The sequence below is a fragment of the Solanum tuberosum genome, unplaced genomic scaffold (assembly GCF_000226075.1).
Source record: "Solanum tuberosum cultivar DM 1-3 516 R44 unplaced genomic scaffold, SolTub_3.0 scf00006, whole genome shotgun sequence".
In the NCBI taxonomy this organism is placed as follows: domain Eukaryota; kingdom Viridiplantae; phylum Streptophyta; class Magnoliopsida; order Solanales; family Solanaceae; genus Solanum; species Solanum tuberosum.
The window spans coordinates 2,686,187-2,696,261 of record NW_006238932.1 but is presented as its reverse complement, the minus strand read 5'-3'; the positions used below and the strand labels follow the sequence as shown (position 1 = coordinate 2,696,261).

General features: G+C 35.8%; 1 long non-coding RNA gene across 1 annotated transcript; it reads left to right on the top strand.

Moving 5' to 3' along the window:
* Positions 1-5,490: 5,490 nt before the first annotated feature.
* On the top strand, positions 5,491-9,338 carry LOC102594372 (uncharacterized). Its single transcript, XR_366588.2, has 3 exons — positions 5,491-5,892; positions 5,976-6,025; positions 6,908-9,338. It is a non-coding gene; the product is annotated as an uncharacterized lncRNA (long non-coding RNA).
* Positions 9,339-10,075: the final 737 nt, after the last annotated feature.

Genomic DNA, 10,075 nt, shown 5'->3' with positions numbered 1-10,075 from the left:
TAAAAAGGAAATGAAATAAGGAAATAAAGTTTCTAGATGAGGTTGTAATTGACGAGATTGACCTACGGACCGTGGACTGACCTACGGTCCGTAGGTCCCTTCCGCGGTTTGGGACTTAGGCAATTTTCAACTTCACAAATCTCCAATCTCTCAGCCACAGTCAACGGATCAGCAGGACGGACCGTGACTCCATTCACGGTCCGTAGATCCTCCTTCGTTGTTTCATACTTAGACTTTTGAAATTAGGTACTGGAACCACCTTCTCTGAAGCATTTGACGGAACTGCAGGACGGCCCGTAGGTCGATCTGCGGTCCGTCACTTTTAACCATGGTTCCACACTTAGTCAAGAATTCCCTAATTTTCCTCCAGGCCTTGCCCATCGATCTACGCCCTTCACCTACGGACTGTGACTGGACCTACGGTCCATAAGTCACGTCCGTAGGTGGCTTTTTGTGCAACATTTCTTCAGTTGTCTCCTAACTCCCATGTCCGAACTTATTTCCTGCAAACACGATAAAAACACATTAATACCAATACAAAATGGCTCTAGACACACACAACTCTTAAGTGAAATATATTAAAAATATTGTAAACTCACGGTATATCAGTTATATGAATTTAAAAGAGTTTGAGAAGAATCAATTGATTCTCGGTGAATTAGGGCCAAAAATCGAAGAGGAGAGGTCATCGGGTTTTCAGGGCAGGGCCTGGGACGATGCGCCACCAATGCACCGGGGGGATGGCGCGCCACACCAGCAGTGCGCCAGATATGGTACTCTGTAGTTTAGGGGTTGGCACCCCGTACCACTCAGTGCGCCAGGGTCGCCTGCCCCCGACCTTTTTCCGTCGATTGTTCCGTCTAAGTTTTTTTAAAACGTATCTTCGCTCTCTTCCTGAGTTTAACTATCCCAACTACATCTAATCAATGAGAAATCCTATTGTCACGACCCAACCCACTAGGCCATATGGGAACCTACTCTAACACCTAAGTAGGAGAACCCTCAATTCCCAAATTGTTTAAAACATGTGAAAGACTAAGAAAACTGGAGAATAAATAACATTCATAAGATTTTTATAACATAAAGAGCTTTGCCACCAATTCGAGTTAAGACTTGTAAAGTAATTAACACCCCCAGGGATCTAGTCTAAACAGGTACAAGAGCTTTAAAGATTTACAAGGCATATAACGTAATAACATATGATGCAGCTCCCACCACATGGAAGGAAAAATAAGAGCTGTTGGAGATTGTCTTCATCTTCACCTATGAAACATCACTAACCCTGCAACCAAACTATGCCCAAAAGGCTTAGCAAGAGTAGTATCAGTAGAACCACACGTACTGGTAGGCATCATCAGACAACTCGATGCCCACCACATAATATAAGAAAACGACAAGTAGGAAACATGCAATAAGACTATTCATTCCTCCACCTTCACATCCTCATATCCTTTCCATTCCTGAATAATTTAGCATATACTAGTACACTTGGCTCTAACCCTTTTACTCATTCCTTTATTGATTGTAACTTAAACATTTTACCTCTTAGAAGAGTTCCCGAATACAACCACTACCAGTTAGGAAAACCACTCACGACGTACACTTAATTCTTCCACATCACCACTCAACCCTTGACGCCATAGCACGTGCTATCAAGGCTTGTTAGTCGTTTCAATACCAATCCCCTCCCCCGGTAATACCTACCATTTAATTACAACATAACACCACCCCAATTCTTAACTTAGGGACACAAACCACCTTCCTAAAGTATGAATATATAGCAACCATTGGAAACTCAGCCTCCACTTACTATACCACCTTCTGATTTGACCTGACCATTATTGTTCATGCAGTAACGAGATATATTTAATGAACCAACACAACTTATTAACATACATCTACAGAAAGCATAGATCAACTATCATTCAGGGCGTCAAACTGTGTCCCAACTTCCATATCAAGTAGACATGACATAACACAACTATCACAGATGGTCCTCTCGTGGAACCCATACCCAAACTGTTAGTGTGTCGGAACGTAACACCCGATCCCAATTAGTGTGACAGAACGTGACACTCGATTGAATATGTGTGTCGAAACGTGACACCCAATCCAATGTATGTGTCAAAACGTGATACCCGATCCAATCAATACCACCACAATCATATTCACACTCATAATGTACATATTCATAACCATACCATCAAGTGTTGAATCATGACATACATTTGTTCATTCATACTCATTTCATTAGGTTTTATCAATATTTCAACATTCTTAGTTTAGTATTATTCTTATCTGTTATCATTGCTCAGATATATGCTTTGGTTCAGTTATGCTTATTGTTCAGCTTTACTCTATCTTGCATGCTCAGTACCTTTCAAGTATTGACGCATACTCTGCGCTACATTTTCTCGTGATGTAGGTTCAGGTCCTCAGTTTCCAGATCGCGCATAGATCGGTTCCCGTTCTTCAGCTCAGCAGCATCAGTGATGAGCCCTCATTCTCCGAGGATGACAAACATGTTTCTTTTCTGTTTTTAGTCTTTAGTTTCAGTTTTGCTAGATTTAGTTGGGGCATGTCCCGCACTTCTAGTCAGTTAGAGTCTTGTGTTCAGATATAGTTAGATTCAGTTTTAACTTTTCAGTTTGACTTTTCAGTTTCATTAAACTCACTGTTTATTTATTCAGATAGTAATGGGTATTCCCCATCATTTTGGCTTACATGATGATTTAGCTTCTACACAGTATTTCCTTACTTCAATTTACTTTAGTATGCTTGTGATATGCCAGCAGGGTTAGCTTGGGGTCCCTCGTGGTCCTAGGTCTCATGTCCACGTCTTGGGGGTAGCTTTGGGGAGTGACAGTAAAGGGGGGGGGGAACCGACAACCATCACTATGAGCTATGTGATGATACAACGTCTAGCCTACGCTGCCAGAATAGTCCTATACTTTGACGGGGTATAGAACCTACTAACTAAGTGGATCTGCTAGTCTATGCTAAAAAGTAATAAGGAATCATCTAAAGAGTATGGCCCTTTCTACCCACGTTGGCTACATGGTTTATAGGGGAGATGAGTTGTTAGAACACTCCCCCTTATCGGTGCTCAATAATACTCCCAAAAATATACTTAGCTCATGTTTTAAAGAAACCATAACTCTTTCTGTGTTTTGAGATTATTACTCAAAAATCTCTCTTAAAAGAGATTGTACTCAAACTGCTCAAAACTCTTTTGGAAAATTCAGTTTCCTCCTCTTTTAAATGTGAAAACATTTACTCTTGGTAATACTTAGTTCCCATATATTCATTTTAAAGAAAATGAAACTTGACTCTACTCTTCCTCATACTCATATACTCAGACCTTTAAACAAATAATGAAAAATTGTAAAAGACTTCTCAAAATAGGGTTCATGCCGAATTATGGACGTGAACGACTCAATTCAAGGTTTTCAATAACCATATATAGAACTCAGTACTCGAAACTCAATGAGTCCAGAATTCAAGGACTCAATGATACTACTCATTTCATGAATACTCAACTCATAGGGTTCATGCGGTATTAGGGGCATGACCCACTCAACTCAAGGATCTCCTTGTATAACATATAGCAATCCAAAATTCTGAAATATAGTTTCAAAAAGGATTAGGAACTCAGTACTCAAGAACTTAGAAATTGAAGATACTATTCCTCTCAAAGATACTCAATTTATGGAGTTCATGCGGAATTATGAGCATGACTTAACTCGACTCAAGGATCTCAATGATAATATAGACTTATGAATACATTCTCCTCATTCTCATAATCACTTACTTGAGTCTTGAAATAATTTATAAGTTATTGTTGAAGACTCCTCAAAAGTACTCAAAGGGACTTTCTCAAACTTTACTCTTAACTCTTCCATGAATTTGAATTATGAATTCAAGGATCATGACTGGATATATAGGATTTCTTTATGATTATATGTAGTTTGGATAGTAAATATCAGTAAGAGAACGAAGACATGTTTTGAAAGAACGAATACGGAACGAAGAACGGAGGCGAAAAATACATGACGTCCCTGGCACAGTAGTGGTGCGCCACACCAGCCCTCAGTTGATTGAAGCTGGTCTGGGGTGCACTGCAGGCGCAGGGCGCCATCCCCTCAGGCTCAACAAGGGCGCGCCACCCCAGCCATGTTCTAAAAGAAAAACTTGACGGATTTCCTCTTCAATTTTCCAGCCCTACCTCGTCAAAACTCTAGTGATTTCCTCCAAATTCTTTTAGATTCATATACTAAACACACTTAGATCGAAATCCCAATCTAGACATACCAAAAAATCACTCATTCGCAACTCTCACCTCAAGAACTTCATTATCAAAAATGAAGCACAAAACTTCAAGAACTCAACAAGATTATCAATGTATTCAATCTCATGGGTGAAATTCATAAAAAAAAACTCATGATTGGCGTGCGGGTGAACAAACTCAACACTATGGAAGCTTACATGCCTCTTAGGATAAAATCCTTGGCGAAATCCCTCAAAGAATCGCAAGAATCTTGACGAAAGCCTTGAACCTTTCCTCTTTTCTCCTCTTTTCTCTTCTTTTCTCTTATTGAACTCCTCTAAAAACCCTAAGCGTATTTTAGGAATAACTAAAACTGATTCCAATCAATTTAGACTCCTAAAACCTTACCAAAAATGTTTAAATCTGATTGGGTAACGAAAGGATCAAAATACCACTCATATTTTGGGTAACTTTCCTTAATTGGACAGCCCGACTTCAAATGGGCATATATCCCTCATACGAGCTCGAAAAGTAGCAAACTCGGTGGTGTTGGAAAGAGGATTCCAAGACATTTCATTTGATATCTTATGGGTCTCCTAACTCATCCAGTGCTGAAAGTTATGGTCATTTGAAGTTGACCCAAAACTTAAAAGAAATAAAAAATGACTTGAATGAATTCTCTTTAATTCTTTTTAGAACTCAAGGTGCTATATATAGTGCACTGACCTTAACACTTGAAAAATTTTATATTCCTTGGTAAAATCCTACTCACAACGAAGAAGGGTTCGAGTCTTAGTTCAAAAATTTTCTGGAGTGTTACACATACTTTTCATAAAAGTCACAACTTTTCATGAAAGGAAAAACTAATTTTGGAAATAAATAAATTGAAAGGGAATCCTAATTTGTGGTAGCGTCACGTAGGCGGGCCTAGGTTCTCTTTATATATATGTGATTATAAAAGATATAAAAGAAATTCTTTTGTTGACTCTCTGAATTCTATTAGTGTCCCCTAAACCGAGATCGAGGGAGTAACATATAATATTTGAAATTTACGTAAAAAGTATTATGTGGAACAATAATTAAGAACTTCAAATATCTAAAAGAATTATATTAAATTTAAATTTGACTCTTCAAATTATATCCGTATCTCACACACACACACACATATATATATATATATATATATATATCCTATGTCTAGTAAAAACATAAATATCAAATAATTTCCCCCAAATCCTCTGTTCCCTCTCTCAAAAGTCAAAAACCCCTCTTCTATCCTTGCATAAGATGGAGTGTTACCGTAGTCTCTCTTCCCACCTCTGTATCTTTAACAATCCATCAGGTTCTTTTTCTCTCTGCTAGACTTCATGCATTTTCCGTGCAAACCAGTGAAGATGCTTGTATAAGCAAGAAGAACTATGGAAATGAAAGACACAAAAGAGCTTTTAGAAAAACAATATTAGGAGACATTCGGTAAAAAGGATCAGATCTACCCTAAAACTATGGATTCTTCTCAAAATTATTGGGAGTGTTCGATATGTGCTATCAATGAAAGGTTTATTTCATAGGTATCAGATGCAGGCACAAATAAGATTGACTAAAAATAAAAGGAAGTTTGTGCAAAGGTAAAGATATGTGGTAGTGAATCTACTATTGCCTGCTACTAATTTATTTATTTTTAGTTTCTTATTTCTATTTTGTAAAACAGATGAGGTGAAAGACCCCGATGATGAAGTATGCAAACAAAATCTTGTAAAGGTAAATATTGTATGTTTTACTTTAAATTTCCTGGAGAGGTATTTTAAGGATACTACATGATACATTTTTTTATATGCTTTATCTTTATGTGTTTGTGAAAATAATATTGTTTGTATTATTCTTGTTTGTGATTCAAATAAGAGGCAGATTCAGAATTTATGTTTTATGGGTTCAATCTTAAAACTCTTATTATTGAACCCATTTATTTTTGAAGTTATGAGTTCATATATACTATTTATTGTAATTACGTAAATTTTACATATAAGCTTATGTTATGTATGGAAAGCATTGGATTTATCTTAACCTAGTAGCGACATGCTACACCTGTCTCTGGTCCAAATACTACGGGAAAGGACATAATTATATAACACGCAGTAAAATTGTAAACAATTTCTCGAGTTTTCCCCCTTTTTTGGTCAAAGCATACTTCTCTCTAATGTCATGTAATTAAATACTACCTTCAAAAAACTGTTCGAGCTTTTCCTGGGAGTATGGTGTGGGTTACTTCAGCGCCGTAGTGCCTGGTATTCGAACATTGGCTCGAGGTGTGTTACTGCAACTTGTTTCAATTACTCGAGAATACTTCTCATTAAAATCAAGAAAGTTTATCATGTCAACTCTAGAAATAAAGGTTTATTGGATAAGTATTACAAGAAATAGAGATATATTCAGAAACAACAACTTAGCTCTTGTCTTTTTCAATTGTTCCCCCTCCAGTATATTGAATATCTGGTGCTCATATGCTTACTCTTCTTGTTGGATTTTGATCACGAAATATGTTTAAGGGAAGAGGCCTTAGCGTAGTTGGAATACTCTTAACAAATAATTATCTAAATTTGTTGTGATTTATCAGCACACATTTAATATCTTTCACGATTGCAGATGAAACGAATACATCAAGAACCCTGAAATGATGGATGGTCTTGAAGACTCACATAACCAAACATCAAGAGTGAATCAGTGGAGAGACACTAAGGACGTGAGTATGTTTTTGGTAATAACAGGACATTAACAAGGAATATATGGTGTGCTTGAGCTCTACATTTAATTACATCTCACAACATATAAGTAAGAAATTCCTATATTCAGAAACTGACAAGCATAATATTTCTGGATATAGAAAGGGTGTGCTTGGCTGATTTGCTTGTCATTTTTCTACTGATTCCACCTAGTCGACAATGATAAAGTTCACATTATACCTCCAATGTGTTCTGTTTAATTTATTATCCTAAAGTTCTATATTGCATAACTTGGGGGACAAATGAAGTAAGAGTAAAAATTACAAAGTGCTAACTTCTAATAGTTAACTTGTTTGGCATGAACTTGGTTGGAAATTTGTGCCTAATGAAGGCAGGTGCCAAACAACAGAATTCTTCAATTAGTATTTTTGATTAGTATTACTGATATAGCTTCAGTAACGAAAAGAATACTCTATAGTATACCTATTTGTTGTGTGATCTCTATCTAAAAATGTGGAGCCTGCGCATATCGTTGCTCTATTATTTACTTCCACAAAATAAAACTAAAAGAAGATCTCACTTGTGAAATTATATTAGCTATGTTATTGCATGTCACTAGAGGAAGTTGGTTGTTTGGAGTGTCTCCCTTTGGAGGAAGGAAATGTCTTATCTCTCAGTTTCTTTCCAAGTCTTTGTTGTCTACTTCTGCCTCTTTTGATAGTAGATGTACCGTCGTAATCAAACGTATCTTTGAGATGAGGTTGAGTACGGTCTTCTTCATTGTTCAAGTTAGAGTCGGTGAGCTCCATGTGACTGTGACTCTGTTCAGCAGCGTCATCATCTGATTGCAGCTTCTGTTTTTCACCATGTGTAGCAACTATGAAATCATCCGGAGAAGAGTCTGGTTATTATTGTTATCAAATGCTTTCTTACTGTAAGTTTGTGCATTTTCTTCCTCATTGTTCAACTTTGATTTGGTAAGTACCACGCCACTGTTTTTTTCTGATTGTAGTATATGTTGTTCACCTTGAGAAGTAATCATATCTTCTGTCAACTCATCTATCAGTTGCCCTCCTTCTTGGATTTTAGCTTCAGCACAAACATTTTTTGAGACACTTGAATCTTTTTTTTTTTTTGATAAAGATAATGTTGACACTTAAATCAGTGTTGACGTTATCCTCTCTTTTTCCATGCGGTTCCTCATCGTGAATATTAGTTGTTTGGTCAGTATAGACAGGGGCTGTTTTTCCTCTTTGTTTCTGGCACTTTTTTCTCAATTTGCTTCTACCTCTATCGGGAGAAATACCATATCGGTTAATTACTTCCTAAGGTAAGATTGTGCATGTACATTTTCTTCGTCTACATCTGATGTGATAAGCCTATTGTTCCTATGACTTTGTCCAGTGGTTTCCTCATCAGATAGTATGATTTTCTCATCTTCATATGTTATAGGTATATCTTCATTCAGCTCAACATATAATTGGATACCTTTTTGGTTTTTGATCTCTGTAGGCAAGCTTTTAGAAACTTCCTGGTCAGATAGAATGTTCTCTCCTCTACATCATCATAATGTTCTTGATCTTCATTTATCTTGCTGGCTTGTTGATCAACATCCTTAGAGTTGGCCTCATTCAGAATGGCATTGTCTTGTTGTGCATAGTCTACAGTGTCATCCTTCAACCTGTTATTCCGTCTTTGTTCATATTCAATATGTTGGTTTATGCTCGTTTCTTCTTCTGGAGTAGCTCTCTCAGGATTTTTCCTTTTGGAGTTTTTGTTGGCAGTTTCTATTGGCATAGGAGGTTTGAAAGTGACCTTGCCTTTCTTTTTAGGCAATTTTTCTCTTTCTTATTTTTCTTCTTCTTTTTGCCGATTCTAGCAGTCACAGTAGATTTCTCATCTTCTTTTTTTTGGTGCTCACTTATATACTCTGATGAAGTGTTACTTGTTCTGCTTCAATATTGTTTCCACTTGCATTTTGTTTCTCAATGTGCTCCTCATCCTTTTCATTATTAGTTTCCTCCTTTTAGCTTCCCACTTTTAATAATATATGATATATGATAGCTTTCCACTTTTAATAATATATGATGATGTATGTAATCAAATCTTATATTTTTTTCTATTACACAGGTTGTGGAAGGTGGAAGTCAAGATTAGCTGCTAAAGTAATGCATCTACAATGGTATTTTGAGAAGCAATCTCCATTTTATTGTCTTAGTTTTGTTAATGTTTAGTATATCTCTCTTAGACTTTTAAGTTGGATAAATTTTACCTAATTATATAATGAGATATCATCTCATTAATGTCATTTGTATTGCTCTTAATTATTATATGAAAGTGTGTAATTTTTTTTAGTTATCTTGCTCCTTTAGTATATTGTTGTTTTTACTTTATATAATTGCTCAGTATAAAATAAAATACTTTAAGGTATTTAGTATTATTTAATAATTGTAAATTTCTTATAAATTTTTCAACTAATGGAGACCTAGTTAACTACAATTGTAAATAGTATCGTTACGAATAAATGCAATTAGATGCTTGAGATTAGTGACAAAATATTTTATTCTTAAAAATATAACTTTGGTGACGATTACATTATATTTTTTAAGACAATTATATTTTCATCATAAAAGTATGACATTTAGAGACAAGAATGATCTTTGTCCAAAGTTGCCTATTTATTACCTACAAATTAACTTTGTTTTTTATGACAATTTTCATTGTCGCTAATTATGACATTTTTAGGGACAATTTTGTTTTTGTCGGTAAAAGCATATGTTTAATGACGATATGATCGTTTTCAACTACAAAATTATAAAAATATAAAATTGTCTCTAATTTATACATTTAGTGACAAAAAAGAATTTGTAAATAAAAGATTGTTTTTAGTGACTGCTCGTCCTCGAGAAAGCATTAAAGCTCATCTCAAATAAATCATACTAGGTTTGTCATCACTTTGGTTAATACAAACAATTAGGCCTTATACCAATTTCAAAACAGCAAGAATTCTCAATCATTATGCAAGGCATCCAAATAAACAACAAACCTCTAATCTCCTACCTCAAGGAAAGACTTTGAACTCATCAAATTT